Genomic DNA, 23,062 nt, shown 5'->3' on the forward strand with positions numbered 1-23,062 from the left:
AACGCCGCTTTTAACATTATTCCAGTTATATCGCGGCGTGTCAGCTTAATGTAGGAGGAAAGCCCGAAGTGATGCAGGTCTCAGACGTTTACCACTTCGGTGAAACCCACGAGCACGGGTATGGTGCTGACAAACCTAGAAACATAATCGGGGCGAACCGGGATTCGAACCCACAATCATAGCTTTCTGGCGTGCCCAAGGGACGCAACTCTGCACAGCGAATCGCGGCGCCTTAGACGACTGGGCCACCCGTGCCCCCTCTGTCTTAAAAGAAATATCCTAGGTTTCTCAGAATATATGGTCAAATCCTCGTTGGTCACTCAAATGCCTCCTCAATCCATCTTTCAAAAGGTAGTCGAACTATTCTCCCCACTTCAATGTTATGAAATTCGGGTCCTGGAGGGTCATAAGACACGCAGGCATTGACATGTCCAACTGCAATCTCTATACTACAGCCTCCATTGTCCGCGTCTTTGGATAATGCTAGGTCAATCACACCAATGTCTTGAAGTGAGACCTTTGAACAGGCAAATTCTTCTTCAGTCCGTGCATCAGTCCTTTCTATGTTCTTGTAGATCTGAGGAGTGTCTTCATGTTTGAGCCAACATCCAACAACGAATATAGTTCCGCCACTTTTTTCTTTGAAAGGGCTGTCATATGTTCAGGGCTAGATAGGCTAGTCATGATGTCATCCACTATGTCGTTTAACATTCTCTCCTTAAGTGCTGAAGATGCAGTTTGCATGAGAATGGGTCTGGCATAACACAACCTCAAAGCTTCCACATTTTGCTTCCTGGGAGAAATACCTTTCAAAGCAGCTTCTCTGCTCTCTGTCGTGCGCGAAGAAAACAGGAATTGTCTTATTTTTTCGTTTGAACCATTTTCGAATTTGTCAATACAAAAAGACTAAACTTCTTTTTCAAATCACAGTCCGCTCTAAACACATATTTGTAATTTCTGATTTGTTGTGATTTAAACACTTCACATGTAACCAAATCATAGGTGAGGATTAAGCCAAATATTTCGTAAATCACTTATGAAGATACTCCCCTGAATCAGGTGTTTTGAACTGATGAACTATAAGAACATCATGAGAATGTCTAAAAGCATACAGTATCTTAGTGAACTGAAACTGCGATGCGCCCAAATAAGGATAAATATGAATGAAGAATAGGTTTTTGAGTGTTGACAGCTCATCTTCACAATTCTGAAGCTCCTCTGAGCATATTCCGCACTTATCTGGAGAATATGCAAACTTTATATACCGAACATCAAATCTGGATCCGATTTAGACAGTAACGTGGACCTATACCCATCTTCTCGGTAGCAAGTGTATAAACTTATTTTTTTTGAAGCAGTTTTAGCATTCATCATGTTTTTTGAGTTTTAAGGATTTGTTTCGTTTGTGTGTTTACCTAATAAGGCCGTGCCATGAGTAGATAGTTGTTACATTTATATAAGAACATACATCACACTCATTAACATAATTATAACTTCAGGATTTAAAATTGGATTCCAAAGAGACGCAGTCGTGTTCACATTCTTAAAAGAGTGAAACATTTATGATAGTGCTGATTAGCATTATTAAAGAATAATGTCAATATAATACTATATAATAGCCGCCTTTAAATATCTAGCCTGGAACAGACAAAATGTGGTTCATACAAATACAAGCCACGACTCACGCCATCATAGGACGATGACAACAATCAGCAAGTAACTCATTCCTACCACCCGATCCTCACTAAAGTCAGTGCTCGCAATAAGCATTGGGTGCTGCGGACCTATTCTGCCCAAGATTTCACACAGTACTTCAAGCACCGTTAATATTACACGTGATATCTATATCAGGGTCACAGACAGACAGACATACAGAGAGACAGTCAGGCGACACACATATGTCTAGGTTTTTCCTTTCAGGGAAAGAATGATCTCTTTGTGAACTTGAACTGAATGAAAAATATCAAAAACATATTCTGTCTTAAAAGTGAGTGAGTGAGTGAGTTTGGTTTAACGCCGCTTTTAACATTATTCCAGTTATATCGCGGCGTGTCAGCTTAATGTAGGAGGAAAGCCCGAAGTGATGCAGGTCTCAGACGTTTACCACTTCGGTGAAACCCACGAGCACGGGTATGGTGCTGACAAACCTAGAAACATAATCGGGGCGAACCGGGATTCGAACCCACAATCATAGCTTTCTGGCGTGCCCAAGGGACGCAACTCTGCACAGCGAATCGCGGCGCCTTAGACGACTGGGCCACCCGTGCCCCCTCTGTCTTAAAAGAAATATCCTAGGTTTCTCAGAATATATGGTCAAATCCTCGTTGGTCACTCAAATGCCTCCTCAATCCATCTTTCAAAAGGTAGTCGAACTATTCTCCCCACTTCAATGTTATGAAATTCGGGTCCTGGAGGGTCATAAGACACGCAGGCATTGACATGTCCAACTGCAATCTCTATACTACAGCCTCCATTGTCCGCGTCTTTGGATAATGCTAGGTCAATCACACCAATGTCTTGAAGTGAGACCTTTGAACAGGCAAATTCTTCTTCAGTCCGTGCATCAGTCCTTTCTATGTTCTTGTAGATCTGAGGAGTGTCTTCATGTTTGAGCCAACATCCAACAACGAATATAGTTCCGCCACTTTTTTCTTTGAAAGGGCTGTCATATGTTCAGGGCTAGATAGGCTAGTCATGATGTCATCCACTATGTCGTTTAACATTCTCTCCTTAAGTGCTGAAGATGCAGTTTGCATGAGAATGGGTCTGGCATAACACAACCTCAAAGCTTCCACATTTTGCTTCCTGGGAGAAATACCTTTCAAAGCAGCTTCTCTGCTCTCTGTCGTGCGCGAAGAAAACAGGAATTGTCTTATTTTTTCGTTTGAACCATTTTCGAATTTGTCAATACAAAAAGACTAAACTTCTTTTTCAAATCACAGTCCGCTCTAAACACATATTTGTAATTTCTGATTTGTTGTGATTTAAACACTTCACATGTAACCAAATCATAGGTGAGGATTAAGCCAAATATTTCGTAAATCACTTATGAAGATACTCCCCTGAATCAGGTGTTTTGAACTGATGAACTATAAGAACATCATGAGAATGTCTAAAAGCATACAGTATCTTAGTGAACTGAAACTGCGATGCGCCCAAATAAGGATAAATATGAATGAAGAATAGGTTTTTGAGTGTTGACAGCTCATCTTCACAATTCTGAAGCTCCTCTGAGCATATTCCGCACTTATCTGGAGAATATGCAAACTTTATATACCGAACATCAAATCTGGATCCGATTTAGACAGTAACGTGGACCTATACCCATCTTCTCGGTAGCAAGTGTATAAACTTATTTTTTTTGAAGCAGTTTTAGCATTCATCATGTTTTTTGAGTTTTAAGGATTTGTTTCGTTTGTGTGTTTACCTAATAAGGCCGTGCCATGAGTAGATAGTTGTTACATTTATATAAGAACATACATCACACTCATTAACATAATTATAACTTCAGGATTTAAAATTGGATTCCAAAGAGACGCAGTCGTGTTCACATTCTTAAAAGAGTGAAACATTTATGATAGTGCTGATTAGCATTATTAAAGAATAATGTCAATATAAGAAACAGAAGAAACTAGGATTGCATTTTAATCATTTGCTTAACAGGAGCAACGTCATCACTCCCAATACCATGATTTGCAAAGGGTCATTCATATGTTTACAGCTATTTTACCCTTTACGCCAAATGGAATCTGTTTCAGCGGATATTCCCTTCCATTGATCCTGAAGTGAATCTCAGACGTTTACCAGTTTGGTGAAACCCACAAGCACGGGTATGTTGCTGACAGATCTGGAAATATGATTTGTGCGAACCGGGAAACGAACCCACTATCATAGGTTTGTGGCGTGCCCAAGAGACGTAACTCTGTACAGCGAATTGCAACACCTAAGACGACTATACCATCCGTGACCCCCGGTTTGGGAATTGAAACCAATCACACGATATACCAAAGTGGTCGGGGTTTACGTCTTAAATACTCCATGTAATCATGACATTAAACGTGACCTCGAGCTTCAATAAATATGATAGGAAACGTATCACTTTATCACGTTGACTTGGATCGGGTGGTCAGGTTCGCTGACTTGGTTGATGCATGTCATCGATCCCAAATGCGTGGATCGATGCTCATGATGTCAGTCACTGGATTGTGTGGTCCAGACTCGATTATTTACAGACCGCCGTCATATTGCTGGAATATTGCTGAATGCGGCGTTGAACAACAAACCAACCAACCAACCATTACCTGTATAAGACCTCTGACATACCTATCTGTAGTAAATGGCATGCTTGTGAAAACTACAGCGTACAGATTCATAATGCGTTTGACCTGACACGGCAGTGATTCACGACCTTTTCAGACCCGCCCCGAGGATGACATGTTCTAAGTTTCATTGGCATTCAGTAGATGCGTCTCTGGTAAACAGAAAGTGTTTCAGGTTTCGACATTGTGGATGACATGAATAAACATTGTCTCGAAAGAATGACCAAGGTAATCAAGACGCTATTTTTGATGTGATGTCCATGTAATTTTTAATTCTTGCAAAAATATTAACTTGATAAAAGACATGACAATAAACATATTAATAAAACATCCCCTCGGACTACCTTAACCATACATTGATGCAAATAACAGAATGAAAAGTTTCCGTTTTCCAAACAACGCTCCGGTAACGTTCCAGGTACCGTTTCATTTTGCATCTGAAAAGTTTGCGAGACGGATACCTTCCGGATACCCTATAAAAATGTCAAACATGTGGTTGGACATTTAATTAAATTCAGACATTTAAAGCACCTGAATTTTGCAAAGAAATTTGGGGTAGTATCTGAGAAGTTTACGGAAAATAGAAACGTGACTTTTCAAGTTGTGGATGTTTTAAAGCATGTCACAAATGCCACAGGTCGTAACCACAATATCTACACAGATAATGCTATAAGCGGAGTAGTACCCTACTCAGTCAGTCAGTCTCCATGTTTGCGTCTGTCGGATTCTTTGCAGATACCTCTGGATACCTACCCTAAAATCACCCTGGCATCCGGTGATATCCGCCCCAAATCCGTCAGACAGAAACCACCCCTTTTGGTGCTCTGATATGGCTACTGAATGTGAACTTCCAGATTGAGATTGCTTTAAACACAAACCGTGTCCTCGAAATGCCAGTTGCTGCATTGTTTGGTTCACACTCAATTATTTTTCGGCCACATATGGCTGGAATATTGCTAAAAGTGCAGTACAACCCTAATCAGTCAGTCAGTCAGTCAATCTCCATGTATCCTGTGACACTGTGCCATTCCATACTTACGTGTTTCTTCAAGTAGCATTTCTGTGAAATAAGAAAAGAATGATCTACTGTTAATAAACACACAATCGATTGATCTATCACAATTAATAGCTATATGCGTAAATAGATACATAGAACCAGTGTATCCGATATACAAATGCTCACAAATAATACAATAGACAATTTGAACATTGATAAGTGTTGGTCTAAACTGACTCTTCATGTATCTATTCAAGGCCCGTTTGGGAAGCCACGTTGTTGTAGCGATCGCTGGTCACGTCGAAGGTTAATTCCCCACATGGGTATTATATATGAAGCCGATTAGAGGCAACTCAGTGGATCCGGAGGTTAGTCTTGGTGATTTGGTTGATTGCATGTCACCGTACCCCGACAACCTAGAACGTTGCTCGAAATGCCAGTTGCTGCTTTGTCTGGTCCACACTCACTTAGTTGTGGATCGCTGTGATATGGCTTGAGTATTGTCGACTGCAGCGTTACAAAGATTACAAATTGTCTTAAACTTTACATTGGCAAGGTTCTAAAATATGTTTCGACATAATTGTCAAAATATGTGGTTTGCGTCGGTCGTATTCTTCGCAGATACCACCTGCTACATACCTGAATACACAGATTCGATTGATCTAGGCATATATTGACACAAGAAACCGGTGGTATCAGATACATATATTTCACATGTAATACAATAGATAATATAAACTTGAGGGAATTGTGAAAGTATGGGTAAAATGCCTGGTATGGTCCCAGTAAGCTATGGATGTTACAAGAGGCAACTTAATGGATCGGGTGGTCAGGCTTGGTGATATTGTTGATTGCGTTTCACTCTTCCCCCACAAACTGGGACGTTACTCGAAGTGCAATTTACTGGTTTTACTGGTTCAGACTTAATTATTTTAGGCCGCTGTGATATAGCGGAATAGAAATATTGCTGACTGAAGCCTTAAACAACAACACAAATTGTCTTACCCTTTGGATTTGCAACGTTCTAAAATATGTTTCGACATTGTCAAAAACGTGTAATTTGCATCTATGTGATTCTTGGTGGATACCACCTAAAATTTTACACAAAATTCATCCTGGTATCCGGAAAGGTAAGTATCCGGTGATGTTCGACACGAATCTGACGGACATAAACCACGCATAGGCCTTTCGGCACTGTGATATAGCTACTAAATGTGAATATCATGATTATGCTCTCACTTGAAACACAAACTGTGTAGATGATTCCCTGTTTGAAAAAGTATTTAATCATGACACTGTGCCATTCTATACTTACGTATTTTTTCCATTTCCTTTCCTGCAAATGAAGAAAAGAATGATTTACTATTAGTAAACACACAATTGATTGATCTATCACAATTAATAGATATATGCGTAAATAGATACATGGAACCAGTGTATCGGATATACAAATGCTCAAATTTAATGCAATAGACAATTTGAACATAGATAAGTGTTGGTCTAAACTGACTCCTCATTTATTTATTCAAGGCACGTTTGGGTAGCCAAGTTGTTGTAGCGATCGCTGGTCACGTCGAAGGTTAATTCCCCACATAGGTATTATATATGAAGCCGATTTCCCCTGTCCCCCGCCTTGATATTTCTGGGATATTGCTAAAAGCAGAGTAAGACCCTACTTAGTCAGCCAGTCTAACTCCATGCATTCTGTGACACTGTGCCAGTCCATACTTCAGACGGATTCAGGCATGTGGCATAACAACCGAGTTGAAGATAATACAAAGTGAGTTTTCATCAATTAGTAACAGTGAATAAACTGCTCAGGTGTGATAATATAACTTGCTAAATATTTTTACAAGGTAAACAAGCAAGCTGTTACTATTAACATAGAAGATATTATATTGTCTTTTTATTTCTACCACACTGAAGAGAAACTGCTATGCGACAGATTGTTCTTTCCAAATGTTTTTTCTCATTCAATATCCATTTAAAGTTTAGTTTACGAGAAATGCTCAGATTACATTTTAGAATTTTTCATCCATGTGTGATCACATCTGAAGTGTAGATGATACCAGTTTTCGTCATCTGTCTAGGAAAGTGTTTTTGGTAACGATGGATAAACAGTTGACAGTTGAAAATTCCAGAAAGATGCCAGTGGAATATATTGATGATGCATTCAGACGTTTTTTGATGTGTTAATTCAATAAAATGTAATCCCAAACCTTCCGAATCCAAGATGGGAAGGTTTAATATATATCTCAATCAATATGGTAATAGAACAACTAACAATAACAAACAGAAGCAGGTGGCTCAATGGTGGCTCAAACGTAGTCTTATAATTACAGTTCATTGATAGCATCATTGACTCACTACTTAGATTCCGGACCTGTGTGAATGAATATTGGTAACATAAATTCGTTGTCAACCGACCCTCGGGGCATATTGTAGGCTGTACCTTGCGTGTGAGCCTGTGTAACCCTCGCCTGACGATACAGAGTACGTACATCACACCATATACTCCAAGAGATTGGCTGAGAACTTAAAAATGCTAATTAACTGCGATTAGAAAGGACCTACTTATTTTGATCACTTTACATTGGTGCTCCACAAACACTTTGAATCCTACTCATGGTTAAACCAAACCAAACTGAGTCTTAATTTTATCTATTCAAAGGGCGGTTGGGTAGCCCACGCTTCCAGAGTTCATCGGTTTCATGGAAGTTTCAATTCCCCAAGTGAGAACTCTATATCACGCCCGTGTCTGATGCCACGATCTTTAACATTTAACATTCGTTTAACATTCTCTCCTAAAGTGCTGAAGAGGCAGTTTGCACGAGATTGGGTCTGGCATAACACAACCTCAAAGCTTCCACATTTTGCTTCCCGGAAGAAATACCCTTCAAATCAGCTTTTGTGCTCTCTGTCGTGCGCGAAGAAAACAGGATATATCTTATTTTTCGTTTGAGCCATTTTCGAATTTGTCAATAGACAAAGAAGTGAACTTCGTTTACAATCACATGTAATAAACATCTCTGATGGCTCGACATCTACTCTGAACACATCTATGCAATTTCTGATTTGTTGTGATTTAAACACGTCACATGTAACCAAATTATGGGTGAGGATTGAGCCAAATATTTGGTTAAAAAGTTGTGAAGACAGGCAGTCCCCTGACTCGGTTGTTTTGGGCTGATGTACTATAAGAACGCCACCATGATAATTTCTAAAGTCAGACAGTATCTTAGTGAACTGAAACAGCGATGCGCCCAAATAAGGATAAATATGAATGAAGAATAGGTTTTTGAGTGTTGACAGCTCATCTTCACAATTCTGAAGCACCTCTGAGCATCTTCCACGCTTATCTGGAGAATATGCAAACAGTATATACAGAACATAAAATCTTCAATTCGATCTAGACTGTAACGTGACCTATACTAATCTACTCGGTACCAAGTATAAAAGAAAATAAGAAATATAAAACATTTTCTGGGAAGCAGTTTTAGCTTTCATCATGTTGCTTTATTGAGTTTTAAGGATTTGTTACGTCTGTGTGTTTACTACTTTTGCCTCGCCATGAGTAGATAGTTGTTCCATTTTTATAAGAACATACATCATACTCATTAACATAATTATAACTTCAGGATTTAAAATTGGATTCCAAAGAGGCGCAGTCGTGTTCACACTCCTTAATAAAGTGACACATTTATGATAGTGATGATAAACATTATAAAAAAAATAATAGAAATAAAAGAAACTAGAATTGCATTTTAATCATTTGCTAAAACAGAGCAACGTCATCAATCCCATTACTATGATTTTCAAAGGGCAATTCATATCATGTTTACAGTTATTTTGCCCTTTACGCCAAATGGAATCTGTTTCAGTGGATATTCAAGACTGGTTATATCCTTGCATTAACATTCTATATGTGAGGTCTTCTGAAGCAGTACACATCACGATGTGCTTTCAGTGTGTTATCACCATTTCCGCTTTCCTAAAATATGTGACTGCAGAACAGGGAGTCAACCACGTTGACTTAAGTGACTTTCAGGACGAATCATTATAGTTTACAAGCATTTTAGGAACATTTCCAAGGGCAACACAATATGATATAGAGACGGATTTTTATACAACAAAAATAGGCTAAAAGTAGTTCACCGTTACCTGCTCCTTTGATTGTCAGATTGTGACCACGTGATCATATAACTCATTACCTGCATAAGACTTATAACATTACTATCTGCAGTAAATGACATGCTTGTGAAAACTACAGCGGACAGCATCATGGCGCGTTTGACCTGACACGGCCTTTTCAGACCCGGCCAAAGGATGGCATGTTCTAAGTTTCATTGACATACAGATGCGTCTGTCGTAAACATACATTGTTTCAGGTTTCGTCATTGGGGATGACATTAATACTTTTTATCTCGAAAGAATTCCCAAGGTAATCAAGACACTGTATTTATATGATGTTCGTGTGATGTTTTATTCTAGCAAAATTATTTACTTGATAATAAAACATGATAATAAACACGATAAAGCATTCCCATTAACTACCATAGCAATGCAATAATACAAATAACATTTCAGGTTTCCGTTTTCCAGAAAATCTCAGGAAACGTTGCAGGTACAATATCATTTTGGATCCGAAACGTTAGCGGGACGGATACCTTCTGGATACCCTAAAAAATATCATACATTTGGATGGACATTTCGTTAAATTAACAAATGTAAAACACTTGATAATTGCTTGGTTAGCCAATCAAATGCCATCGATTCGCATGCGTGGTATATTTATCAACAAAAATGAATGAACATAATTAATGTTAGCGAATAAATATTGCGTGTAATTCAATTTGATTGAAAATAATCAGAGAAATAGATATTAATATAAAAGTGAGTATACAAGAATTTTGCAGATTTTAGACAGATTCAGGCATGTAGCATAACAACCGAGTTGTAGATGATGCAAAGTGAGTTTTCCCAGGGATCCCAGGTTCAGAGTGGTCCCCGGTAACCTATGGTTGTTATAAGATGCATCTCAATGGGTCTGATGGTCAGTCATGATGATTTGGTTGATTGCATGTCAGTATACCCCGACAACCTAGAACGTTAATCGAAATACCAGTAACTGCTTTGTCTGGTCCACATTCAACTATTTTCGGAAATACAGACACACTTTTGGCAATGACCATTACAATTTTATTTTGAAAGTATACTGTACCTTTTTTTGAAAAGCACAACTGACTGAACATTGTTGTAAAGAATGCGACGACATTGTCAAAATATTTGTTAAACTTTAGGTCAAATACAGACCAGTGTTGAAGCGGCAACGTGGTCGGAGGCAAACAATGTCAATAATGTCATCACTTGGAACGTATGAGGAACAACTTAAAAGACTCGATTGGGTAACCTCGTTAAATCTGTTGAAAAGGAACCGATGTGTTTCCAACGTAGTTAAGGTTACCTCAGTTAAGCATAGTCTTTCAATGTCATAATCACCTACCACAGGGCAATAACAAGCGTGTTTCCTAAAGCAAGCTATTATCACTAAAGAAAGGAACATAACATTCATTCGTATTTTAGGCCATAAAAGATTCTGCATTCTCATCCATTATTAAAATTAAAAAATGGGTCGGTTAATAGAAGAATGTTTATCATATTTTTTCGATTTCCCAAACACAGCAGCCAATCAGTAAATGGCAAGAATAATATAAGTAACAAATATCTTTTTTCAAATATCTACAATTGTTTCAAAACCTTGTTATTATAAATATGACATATGTACACTACCGCAACTATTATGTGTTCAACGTAAATGGACCTCATGGATATTTCTCTAAATGTAAAACATTAAATGCGTCGCTGAATGTGTATCAAAACATTTACCTGAGATATACGTGATGTACAGAGCCTTAACATTCATACATTGTCGTTTTGAGCTCACATGGCAATATTGCAACAAACCACCCCTTCGCATCCGTTACCTTTAAGATTTGCCTAAATAATATAAAACACCGGCAAGCTAAATTCGTGTCAGGATAATCGCTCGGAGAAAATTATGTGATGTATCCTTTGTGTGGTACAGCTGAAGACAACAATACGAAATCAGTGTCATCGATCGGCGTATTAATACAACACAAGCCAGGTCAATCTGTTATCAGCCAATCAGGGAAAAGTTGCCCCAAAGCAAGATAATACCTTGGTTAGCCAATCAAATGCCATGGAATCGCTTGCATTGTTTATTTATCAACACTGGAATGAATATAATTAATGTTAGAGAATATATATTGCGAGGAATTCAATTTTTATCAATACGGTGATAGATATATGCGATACAATTTAATTGAAGATAATCAAAGAAACTTATATTAATATAAAAGTAAGCTTACGAGAATTGTGCAGATTTAAAACGGATTTAGCAATGTAGTATCACAACCAAGTTGTAGATAATACAAAGTGCTTATGAAAACTACAGCGTACAGCTTCATAGTGCATTTGACCTGACACGGCAGTGATTCACGACCTTTTTCAGACCCGCCCCGAGGATGACATGTTCTAAGTTTCATTGACATACAGTAGATACGTTTCTGGTAAACATACATTGTTTCATGTTAAGACATTGTGGATGACATGACTAATCTTTGTCTCGAAAGAATTACCGAGGTAATCAAGGCGCTATATTGAATTGTGCAGATTTAAGAGGGACTCAGCAATATAGCATCACAACCAAGTTGAAGATAATACAAAATGAGTTTTCGCCAATTATAGAGTTTAAAGTTATTAATTACAGTGAATAAACTGCTCAGGTGTGATAATATAACTTGCCAATTATTATTACAATGTTAACAAGCAAGCTGTTACTATATACAAAGTACATATTGTATTGTCTTTTCATTTCTATCATACTGAAGAGAAACCGCTATAGGAAAGATTGTTCTTTCCAAATGTTTTCCTCATTCAATATTGATTTAAAGTTGAGTTTACGAGAAATGTTTAGATTATATACATACTCCTCGAGACCGGTTTATGATGAACATTACCCCTATAAAAAAGTTAATTAACTGCGATTAGAAAGGGCCTAATACAATACGCCCCCATCGTGATATTTCTGGGAAATTGCTAAAAGTGGTGTAAAACCCAACGCGGTCTGTCAGTCAGTCACCATGTATCCTGTGACACTGTGCTACTCCATCCCCGCATAGGTACAATATATGAAGCCCATTTCTGCTGTCCCTCGGCTTAATGTATTGCTAAAGCGGATTAAATCCCTACTCAGACAGTCAGTTTCCATGTATCCTGTGTCAGGCTCGGTGATTTGGTTGATCGTGTATCACTGTTCCCAAACACCCTAGGGCGTTGCTCTAAGTGCAAGTTACTGGTTTATCTGGTTCAGACCTATTTGTTTTTAGGCCATAAAGTGTATCTTCCATTACAAGAACATGTTTGGTATAAACAGAGTCTTCATTTATCTATTCAAGAGCCGGTGGCGTGGCCAAGTGTTTGTAGTGTTCGCTGGTCACGTCGAAGATTCAATTTCGCACTTGAGTACATTATATCAACCTCGTTTCTGACCCACCCAACGTGATATTTCTGTATTTTTTGCTAAAATTGGTGTAAAACCCTACTCAGTCAGTCAGTCAGTCACAATGTATCCTGTGACACTGAGCACTCCATCCCCACATGGGTACAATATATGAAGCCTATTTCTGCCTCCCTCGGCTTGACTTTTCTGGGATATTGCTAAAGCGGATCAAAACCCTACTCAGTCAGACAGTCAGTTTCCATGTTTCCTGTGTCAGGCTCGGTGATTTGGTTGAATGCGGATCTCTGTTCCCCGACAACTTTGGGCGTTGCTCGAAGTGCAAGTTACTGGTTTATTTGGTTCAGACCTATTTACTTTAGGCCGCTGTGATACAGCTGCAATAATGCCGACTAAAGTCTTAAAAGAACAAAACAATTAGTCTTTCACTCTTAGATTTGCAACATTCTAAAATATGCTTCAACATAATTGTCAAAAAGGCGTGGTTTGCGTCTGTCGTATTCTTGACAGATACCACCTGATACTTGCCCGAAATGCCTCCTGGTATCCGGTGATATCTGCCACGAAAGCGGCGGACACAAACAACGTCTTTTTGACAATTATGTTGAAGCATCCCTTTGAGTACTGTGATGTGGCTACTTAATGTGAATTTCAAGATTAAGCCCCTGCTTAAAACACTCACCTTGCACATGATTCTATGTTTGTAAAAGCATAATTAATGGGAGTGAAGTACATGTTCGATTACAATAACAAGGTTGGTCTAAACTGAGTCTTCGTTTATCTATTCAAGGGGCGGTTGGGTAGCCGACGCTTCTAGCGTTCACCGGTTTCGAGGAAGGTTCAATGTCCCAAGTGAGTACACTATGTCATGCCCGTCTCTGATGCCACCCAAAGTGATATTTCTGGAATAATGCTATAAGCGGAGTAGCACCCTACTCAGTCATTCAGTCTCCATGTCTGCGTCTGTCAGATTTTTGGCAGATACCACAGGATACCTAACCTAAATGCACCCTGACATCCGGTGATATCCGCCCCAAATCCTGCAGACAGAAACCACCCCTTTTGTTGCTGTGATATGGCTACTGATTGTGAATTTCCAGATTGAGATTACTTTAAACACAAACCGTGTACATGATACTATGTTTGTAAAAGTATATTTAATGGAAGTGAAGTGAATGTTCCATTACAATAACATGGTTGTCCAATCTGACTCTTCATGTATCTAGTCAAGGAATAGTTGGGTAGCCCAGTGCTTGTACCGTTCGCTGGTCACGTCGAAGGTTAATTCCCCACATGGATATTACATATGAAGCTCATTTCTGCTGTCCCCCGCCTTTATACTTCTGGGATATTGCTAAGGCGGAATAAAAGCCTACTTAGTCAGTCAGTCTCCATGTATCCTGTTACGCTTTGTCATTCCATACTTACCTCTGGATCTTGTGGCTGGAAGAAACGAAATATATTACTGTTAATAAACACAAATTCGATTGATTTATGCGAAATTTGACACATGAAACCAGTGTACCGGATAAATATCTCACATTTAATACAATAGATAATATAAACTTAAGGAAAGTGTAAAATTATGGGTAGGATGCCAGTAATCTATGAATTAAGAATTAACTCAGTGGATCGGGTGATCAGGCTCGGTGAGTATGTTGATTGCGTATCGCTGTCCCTCAACAACCTGGGACGTTGTTCGAAGTGCAAGTTACTGGTTTATTTGGTTCAGACTTAATTTTTAAGGCCGCTGTGATATAGTTGGAATATTGCTGACTGAAGCCTTGAACAACAAAACAATTTGTCTTACGCTCTTACATTTGCAACATTCTGAAAGATGTTTCGACAAAATTATCAAATTGGCGTGGTTTGCGTGGCTTGTATTCTTGGCGGATACCGCCTCATACTTTCTCGAAGTACATCCTGGTATCAGGTGGTATCAGTGACGAATCCGGCGGACAGAAACCACCCCTTTTGCCACTGTGATATGGCTACTGGATGTTAATTTCAAGATGAAGCTCCTACTTAAAACACAAGCCGTGCACATGATTCTAAGTATGTAAAGTTTATTTAAAGGGAGAAAAGTGGATGCTCCATTACAATAACACGGTTGTCTAAACAGACTCTTTATTTTTCTAGTCAAGGAACGGTTGGGTAGCCCAGTGGTTGTAGCGTTTGCGGTCATGTCGAAGGTTAATTCCCCACATGGGTATTATTTATGAAGCCGATTTTCTTTGTCCCCCGTCTTGATATTTCTGTCTAACTCCATGCATCCTGTGACACTGTACCTGTCCATACTTAAGATGGATTCAGCCATAACAACCGACTGAAGATAATACAAAGTGAGTTTTCATCAATTACTTACAGTGAATAAACTGCTCAGGTGTGATAATATAACTTGCTAAATATTTTTACAAGGTAAACAAGCAAGCTGTTACTATTTACATAGTAGATATTATATTGTCTTTTTATTTCTACCACACTGAAGAGAAACTGCTTTGCGACAGATTGTTCTTTCCAAAAGTGTTTCTCATTCAATATCCATTTAAAGTTTAGTTCACAAAAAATGTTCGGATTAGATTTTAGAATTTTTCATCCATGTGTGAAGCGTAGATGATACGAGTTTTCGTCAACTGTCGAAGAAAGTGTTTTTGGTAACGATGGACAAACAGTTGACTCAGTGACTAAAATTCCAGAAAGTTGCCAGTGGAATATATTGATGTATTCAGACGTTTTGTGATGTGTTAATTCAAAAAATGTAATCCCAAACCTTCCGAATCCAAGATGGGAAGGTTTAATATATATCTCAATCAGTAATAGAACAACTAACAATAACAAACAGAAGCAGATGGCTCAGTGGCGGCTCAAATGTAGTCTTATCATTACAGTTCATCGATAGAATAGAGTCCAGACGCATTACTTAGATTCCGGACCTGTGTGAATGAATATCGGTAACATAAACTCGTTGTCAACCGGCCCTCGGGGCATATGGTGCGATGTACCTTGTGTGTGAGCCTGTGTAACCCTTGCCTGACGGTTATGGGTACACAGGGGACATCACACCATATACTCCAAGATATTACCTGAGAACTTATAATGTACATCATCCCTATAAAAATCCTAATTAACAGCGATTAGAAAGGACCTACTTATTTTGATGACTTGACATTGGTGCTCCACGAACACTTTGAATCCTACTCATGGTTAAAACAAACCAAACTCAGTCTTAATTTTATCTATTCTAGCCCACACTTCTAGCGTTCACCGGTTTCGTGGAAGGTTCAATTCCCCATAGTGAGTACTACATATCATGCTCGTTTCTGATGCCACCATGTTTAACATTTAACATTCGTTTAACATTCTCTCCTTAAGTGCTGAAGGGCCAGTTTGCACGAGAAAGGGTCTGGCATAACACAACCTCAAAGCTTCCACATTTTGCTTCCTGAGAGAAATACCCTTCAAATCAGCTTTTGTGCTCTCTGTCGTGTGCGAAGAAAACAGAAATTGTCTTATTTTTGCGTTTGAGCCATTTTCGAATTTGTCAATACACAAAGACTGGAACTTTTTTCAAATCACAGTCCAGTCTTACTGGTATCTGGAAGTGTAAGTATCCCATAGTCTCCGCCACGGATGCGGCGGGGAGGACCACTCCTTTTGGCACTGTGATATCGCTACTAAAGTCTTGGCGGATACCACCTAATGCTACCACGAAATGTATCCTGGTATTCGGTGATACCCGCCACGAACCCGGCGGACAGAAACCACCCGTTTTGGTGCTTTGATGTGGCTACTGAATGTTAAAGTTAAAACACAATCCGTCCACATAATTCTAGTTTTGTAAAGGTATGTTTAATGGGAGTAAAGTGTATCTTCCATTACAAGAACATGTTTGGTATAAACTGAGTCTTCATTTATCAATTCAAGAGCCGGTGGCGTGGCCAAGTGTTTGTAGTGTTCGCTGGTCACGTCGAAGGTACAATTCCCCACTTGAGTACATTATATCAACCTCGTTTCTGACCCACCCACCGTTATATTTCTGTATTTTTTGCTAAAATTGGTGTAAAACCCTACTCAGTCAGTCAGTCAGTCACAATGTATCCTGTGACACTGAGCACTCCATCCCCACATGGGTACAATATATGAAGCTCATTTCTGCCTCCCTCGGCTTGACTTTTCTGGGATATTGCTAAAGCGGATCAAAACCCTACTCAGTCAGACAGTCAGTTTCCATGTTTCCTGTGTCAGGCTCGATGATTTGGTTGAATGCGGATCTCTGTTCCCCGACAACTTTGGGCGTTGCGCGAAGTGCAAGTTACTGGTTTATTTGGTTCAGACTTATTTGTTTTTAGGCCGCTGTGATACAGCTGCAATAATGCCGACTAAAGTCTTAAAAAAACAACAAAACAATTAGTCTTTCACTCTTAGATTTGCAATATTCTAAAATATGCTTCAACATAATTGTCAAAAAGGCGTGGTTTGTGTCTGTCGTATTCTTGACAGATACCACCTGATACTTGCCCGAAATGCCTCCTGGTATCCGGTGATATCTGCCACGAAAGCGGCGGACACAAACAACGTCTTTTTGACAATTATGTTGAAGCATCCCTTTGAGTACTGTGATGTGGCTACTTAATGTGAATTTCAAGATTAAGCCCCTGCTTAAAACACTCACCTTGCACATGATTCTATGTTTGTAAAAGCATAATTAATGGGAGTGAAGTACATGTTCGATTACAATAACAAGGTTGGTCTAAACTGAGTCTTCGTTTATCTATTCAAGGGGCGGTTGGGTAGCCGACGCTTCTAGCGTTCACCGGTTTCGTGGAAGGTTCAATTCCCCAAGTGAGTACACTATGTCATGCCCGTTTCTGATGCCACCCAAAGTGATATTTCTGGGATAATGCTATAAGCGGAGTAGTACCCTACTCAGTCATTCAGTCTCCATGTCTGCGTCTGTCAGATTTTTGGCAGATACCTCTGGATACCTAATCTAAATACACCCTGGCATCCGGTGATATCCGCCCCAAATCCTGCAGACAGAAACCACCCCTTTTGGTGCTGTGATCTGGCTACTGATTGTTAGTGAGTGAGTGAGTGAGTTTGGTTTTACGCCGCTTTTAGCAATATTCCAGCAATATCACGGCGGGGGACACCAGAAATGGGCTTCACACATTGTACCCATGTCGGGAATCGAACCCGGGTCTTTGGCGTGACGAGCAAACGCTTTAACCACTAGGCTACCCGACCGCCCCGGCTACTGATTGTGAATTTCCAGATTGAGATTACTTTAAACACAAACCGTGTACATGATACTATGTTTGTAAAAGTATATTTAATGGAAGTGAAGTGAATGTTCCATTACAATAACATGGTTGTCCAATCTGACTCTTCATGTATCTAGTCAAGGAATAGTTGGGTAGCCCAGTGCTTGTACCGTTCGCTGGTCACGTCGAAGGTTAATTCCCCACATGGATATTACATATGAAGCTCATTTCTGCTGTCCCCCGCCTTTATACTTCTGGGATATTGCTAAGGCGGAATAAAAGCCTACTTAGTCAGTCAGTCTCCATGTATCCTGTTACGCTTTGTCATTCCATACTTACCTCTGGATCTTGTGACTGGAAGAAACGAAATATATTACTGTTAATAAACACAAATTCGATTGATTTATGCGTAATTTGACACATGAAACCAGTGTACCGGATAAATATCTCACATTTAATACAATAGATAATATAAACTTAAGGAAAGTGTAAAATTATGGGTAGGATGCCAGTAACCTATGAATTAAGAATAAACTCAGTGGATCGGGTGATCAGGCTCGGTGAGTATGTTGATTGCGTATCGCTGTCCCTCAACAACCTGAGACGTTGTTCGAAGTGCAAATTACTAGTTTATTTGGTTCAGACTTAATTTTTAAGGCCGCTGTGATATAGTTGGAATATTGCTGACTGAAGCCTTGAACAACAAAACAATTTGTCTTACGCTCTTATATTTGCAACATTCTGAAAGATGTTTCGACAAAATTATCAAATTGGCGTGGTTTGCGTGGCTCGTATTCTTGGCGGATACCGCCTCATACTTTCTCGAAGTACATCCTGGTATCAGGTGGTATCAGTGACGAATCCGGCGGACAGAAACCACCCCTTTTGCCACTGTGATATGGCTACTGGATGTTAATTTCAAGATGAAGCTCCTACTTAAAACACAAGCCGTGCACATGATTCTAAGTATGTAAAGTTTATTTAAAGGGAGAAAAGTGGATGCTCCATTACAATAACACGGTTGTCTAAACAGACTCTTTATTTTTCTAGTCAAGGAACGGTTGGGTAGCCCAGTGGTTGTAGCGTTTGCGGTCATGTCGAAGGTTAATTCCCCACATGGGTATTATTTATGAAGCCGATTTTCTCTGTCCCCCGCCTTGATATTTCTGTCTAACTCCATGCATCCTGTGACACTGTACCTGTCCATACTTAAGATGGATTCAGCCATAACAACCGAGTTGAAGATAATACAAAGTGAGTTTTCATCAATTACTTACAGTGAATAAACTGCTCAGGTGTGATAATATAACTTGCTAAATATTTTTACAAGGTAAACAAGCAAGCTGTTACTATTTACATAGTAGATATTATATTGTCTTTTTATTTCTACCACACTGAAGAGAAACTGCTTTGCGACAGATTGTTCTTTCCAAAAGTGTTTCTCATTCAATATCTATTTAAAGTTTAGTTCACAAAAAATGTTCGGATTAGATTTTAGAATTTTTCATCCATGTGTGAAGCGTAGATGATACGAGTTTTCGTCAACTGTCGAAGAAAGTGTTTTTGGTAACGATGGACAAACAGTTGACTCAGTGACTAAAATTCCAGAAAGTTGCCAGTGGAATATATTGATGTATTCAGACGTTTTGTGATGTGTTAATTCAAAAAATGTAATCCCAAACCTTCCGAATCCAAGATGGGAAGGTTTAATATATATCTCAATCAATATGGTAATAGAACAACTAACAATAACAAACAGAAGCAGATGGCTCAGTGGCGGCTCAAATGTAGTCTTATCATTACAGTTCATCGATAGAATAGAGTCCAGACGCATTACTTAGATTCCGGACCTGTGTGAAGATATTACCTGAGAACTTATAATGTACATCATCCCTATAAAAATCCTAATTAACAGCGATTAGAAAGGACCTACTTATTTTGATGACTTGACATTGGTGCTCCACGAACACTTTGAATCCTACTCATGGTTAAAACAAACCAAACTCAGTCTTAATTTTATCTATTCAAGGGGCGTTTGGGTAGCCCACACTTCTAGCGTTCACCGGTTTCGTGGAAGGTTCAATTCCCCATAGTGAGTACTACATATCATGCTCGTTTCTGATGCCACCATGTTTAACATTTAACATTCGTTTAACATTCTCTCCTTAAGTGCTGAAGGGCCAGTTTGCACGAAAAAGGGTCTGGCATAACACAACCTCAAAGCTTCCACATTTTGCTTCCTGAGAGAAATACCCTTCAAATCAGCTTTTGTGCTCTCTGTCGTGTGCGAAGAAAACAGAAATTGTCTTATTTTTGCGTTTGAGCCATTTTCGAATTTGTCAATACAAAGACTGGAACTTTTTTCAAATCACAGTCCAGTCTTACTGGTATCTGGAAGTGTAAGTATCCCATAGTCTCCGCCACGGATGCGGCGGGGAGGACCACTCCTTTTGGCACTGTGATATCGCTACCAAAGTCTTGGCGGATACCACCTAATGCTACCACGAAATGTATCCTGGTATTCGGTGATACCCGCCACGAACCCGGCGGACAGAAACCACCCGTTTTGGTGCTTTGATGTGGCTACTGAATGTTAAAGTTAAAACACAATCCGTCCACATAATTCTAGTTTTGTAAAGGTATGTTTAATGGGAGTAAAGTGTATCTTCCATTACAAGAACATGTTTGGTATAAACTGAGTCTTCATTTATCAATTCAAGAGCCGGTGGCGTGGCCAAGTGTTTGTAGTGTTCGCTGGTCACGTCGAAGGTACAATTCCCCACTTGAGTACATTATATCAACCTCGTTTCTGACCCACCCACCGTTATATTTCTGTATTTTTTGCTAAAATTGGTGTAAAACCCTACTCAGTCAGTCAGTCAGTCACAATGTATCCTGTGACACTGAGCACTCCATCCCCACATGGGTACAATATATGAAGCCTATTTCTGCCTCCCTCGGCTTGACTTTTCTGGGATATTGCTAAAGCGGATCAAAACCCTACTCAGTCAGACAGTCAGTTTCCATGTTTCCTGTGTCAGGCTCGGTGATTTGGTTGAATGCGTATCTCTGTTCCCCGACAACTTTGGGCGTTGCGCGAAGTGATAGTTACTGGTTTATCTGGTACAGACCTAATGTTTGTTTAGGCCGCTGTGATATAGCTCCAATATTGCCGACTAAAGCCTTAAACAATTTGTCTCACACTCTTACATTTGCGACTTTGTTTCGAAGTAATTGTCAAAAAGGTGTAGTTTGCGTCTGTCGTATTCTTGGCGGATACTGCTTGCTACTTAGCTGATATGCATCCTGCTATCCGGTGGTATTCGCCCCAAATCCGGCAGACAGAAACCACCCCTGTTGGTGCTGTGATATGGCTACTGAATGTGAATTCAAGATTAAGCCTCACTTGAAACGCAAACGGTGTGCATTATTCTATGGAAGTACATTTACCATTTTCCAACAACTTGTAGTCTAGATCATATACTTTGTGTACCCCTCTGATAAGTGTTAATTGGCTAGGCTCCCAACGGTGATAAGATATCCCAAGCTATGAGCACACAACACTATTTATAAAGAGGTCAATTCTAACAAATGGCGGATTCCACGTGATGCTATCGCGATATGCATCCTGGTATCCGGTGATATCAGTCACGAATCTGAGCGACATAAACAACGCCTTGGACTTTCGGCACTATGATATGGCTGCTGAATGTTAATATCACAATTTAACTCTTACTTGAAACATATACTATCGACATGATTCTATGTTTTAAAAAAGTACATCTAATTGGAGTAAAGCGTATGTTCCATTCCATGTGGTCTAAACTGTTGTGTTTCTCGCGGATACCGCGTGATGCTAACACGATATGCATACTGGTATCCGGTGGCATCCGCCACGAGTCCGGCAGACAGAAGCCACACCTTGGCCTGTTAGTACTGTCATATGGCTACTGAATGTGAATTTCATGATTAAGCTCCTGCTTGAAACACAAACCGTGTACATGATTCTATGTTTGTAAAAGTAAAATTATTATAATTATTAGGAATAAAGGGAATGTTCCATTCCATTAACACAGTCGGTCTAAACTGCCTCTTCATTAATCTATTTGGTAGATTTGGTAGCCCAGTGGTTGTAGCGTTTTCTTATCACATGGGAGGTTCAATTCCCCACATGAATAACACATATGAATGCCATTTCTACTAACTGTGTACATGATTCCCTGTTTGAAAAAGTTTTTAATGGAAGTAAAGCGATATACCATTACATTGATATGGTTGGTCTAAGCTGACTCTTCATTTATCTACTCAAGGGGCGGTAGGGTACCGTTCGTAATGTTGCAATGTATGAAGCCTATTTCTGCTGTCCCACAGTGATTTGGTTGATGTCACTGTAGCCCTGCATGTCACAAGTCCCACGCCTTGTCTATGGATTACATAATAAAAGAAACCACAGAGTTTACATAATCGGGCAAAGATGGAAATACGTAAAATATAGCACATGGTAATATTTCCTCATGTGTTCAGTAATAAAACATCACATAAAAAAGTAACTCATAGTAAAATGTCAGTGAAATTGGCGAACAATCCGACTTTTGTTTCAGCGTAAATACGAAACGTCACGCCGAATACCGGTTCATCTAATTACTGTTCATTTTCTGTTTCCATCCTCCTTGGACGTATCTACACTTATGTATTGTAAGTAACAAGTACAGGGATAGAACTTGACGAGGCAGATGTTCAGTCCCAAGTCTCTGCTGAAAAGTTCCCAAATCAGGAGACAGACATTGTATTTCACTGATAACCGTACCATGCAATGCAATATTAAAATACCTCTGAAATTAAAACATTAAGAACTTAAATGTCCACAATGTGAACAAAATTACTATTGTTGTAATTGGGTAACCTCGTTAAATCAGTCGGAAAAGGAAACGATGGGTTGCCA

The 23,062-nt window shown here is 39.4% G+C and overlaps 2 pseudogenes; both read right to left on the reverse strand.

Moving 5' to 3' along the window:
• Window positions 1-316: 316 nt before the first annotated feature.
• LOC139460280 (uncharacterized) lies at window positions 317-1,316 on the reverse strand (annotated as a pseudogene).
• Window positions 1,317-2,328: 1,012 nt separating this feature from the next.
• On the reverse strand, window positions 2,329-10,508 carry LOC139460282 (uncharacterized; annotated as a pseudogene).
• Window positions 10,509-23,062: the final 12,554 nt, after the last annotated feature.

The sequence above is a fragment of the Haliotis cracherodii genome, unplaced genomic scaffold (genome assembly GCF_022045235.1).
Source record: "Haliotis cracherodii isolate W230 unplaced genomic scaffold, xgHalCrac1.p SCAF_14, whole genome shotgun sequence".
NCBI classification, from domain to species: Eukaryota; Metazoa; Mollusca; class Gastropoda; order Lepetellida; family Haliotidae; genus Haliotis; species Haliotis cracherodii.